The sequence below is a fragment of the Phalaenopsis equestris genome, unplaced genomic scaffold, assembly GCF_001263595.1.
Source record: "Phalaenopsis equestris unplaced genomic scaffold, ASM126359v1 Scaffold232992, whole genome shotgun sequence".
NCBI classification, from domain to species: domain Eukaryota; kingdom Viridiplantae; phylum Streptophyta; class Magnoliopsida; order Asparagales; family Orchidaceae; genus Phalaenopsis; species Phalaenopsis equestris.
This window is the reverse complement of record NW_018250948.1, coordinates 21391-22951: the sequence shown is the minus strand read 5'-3', so window position 1 is coordinate 22951 and position 1561 is coordinate 21391. Positions and strand designations below refer to the sequence as shown.

The 1561-nt window shown below is 37.8% G+C and overlaps 1 pseudogene; it reads left to right on the top strand.

Annotated features, from left to right (window-relative positions):
• The window catches only part of LOC110038511, a 4125-nt pseudogene extending 2801 nt beyond the window's left edge, over positions 1-1324 (top strand).
• Positions 1325-1561: the final 237 nt, after the last annotated feature.

Below are 1561 nucleotides of genomic sequence, written 5' to 3'. Positions count from 1 at the left end.
TTTTTAGTTCATGAAGTTGGCATTCATGAAGATGCCACCTACTACGCGCCTAAAAAAAAACTATGACACAATTTGCTCAATATGGAATGAGGAACTCAGGAACCATCAGCAAAAAAAATGATGGTGGTGAGGAGGGAGGAACTCTATACCTCCACCTCGTGGCCTCTGATATCCTCAGTTCTAGCAGCTAAAAAACAATTGTGGTTGCTGTAGTTCTTAGAGTAGTTGGTGGAGTTGCTGTAGCCTTGATAATTGCTTTCACTCTCATATGCCTATGCATAAGAAGGAAGAGAAGAGCCCAGAATGCAAAAGTAGAAGGATCTTTGATGTAGTTCAACTATAGTGATCTGTAAAGAATAACTAATTACTTCACTGAAAAAGATTGGAAGTGGAGGATTTGGCTCAGTCTTCAAAAGAATACTTCCTAACTCTACATCAATAGCCGTCAAGAAACTTGAAGATGCAAGGCAAGGAGAAAAGCAATTTTGCTCTGAAGTTTGCACTCTTGGCACAATTCAACATGTCAATCTGGTAAGACTTCATGGTTTCTGCTCTGAGGGTAGCAAAAAGCTTATTTTAGATGAGCACATGCCAAGAGGCTCTCTTGAATCCAGCTTTTCGGTGATAGCTTCACTAAGCTAAATAGGGAGCTAAGGTTCCAGATCATTTTAGGAACAACAAGAGGATTGGCTTACCTTCACGAGGAGTGCAAGGAACACATAGTTCACTGTGACGTAAAACCTGATAATGTGCTACTGGATGTGGATTATAAACCCAAAGTTTCAGAATTTTGAATGTCCATGCTTATTGGAAGAGAGTTCAGTAAGGTTTTGACGATAATGAGAGGCATTGTAGGCTATCTTGAACTAGAATGGATTGCAGGGCTATTAATCGTGCCGAAGGTTGATGTGTATAGCTATGGAATGAAGATCTTTGAGGTGGTTTATGGTAAGAGAAACAACATGCATTCTAACGAGGGAAGCCTGGCATTCTATCCTTCATTGGCTGCAAAAATGGTTTTGGAAGGAGACATTAAGAGGTTATTAGATAAGAGATTGGAAGGTGTTTATGTGGAACAATTGACAAGGGTATGTAGACTTGCTTGTTGGTGTATTCAGGACTCGGATGATCTAAGGCTATGAATCGACAGGTTGTTCAGATACTGGAGGGAGCTTTAGTGGTGAACGTGCCTCCTTTTCCAGCACCACTTCAGAATGTCATATGTAGTTGGAATACTGCTGCTGTTTATTCAATCAGAAAAGATGATAAGGGTGAAAGCAAGAAAAAGATCAGCGAAGAATCCTATGTGAATGATGAAGATTAAGCAACTATTGTGACTCATTAATTAAACAAATAGATTAACTTTGCTAGTGATTTTTTGTATTATCTCTGTGTTTTGCTTGTTAGGATCATCTACAGCTTATATATGCATATAATAATGTTTTGATAATAAAAAGAACTTCTAAATGGAAGTGGTAGAGTAATTGAAATGACTTTGGTTTTTATCAACTTTTTGGTTTAGGATAAACTGATAAAATAATATTTCTAATTTATTCGTTTA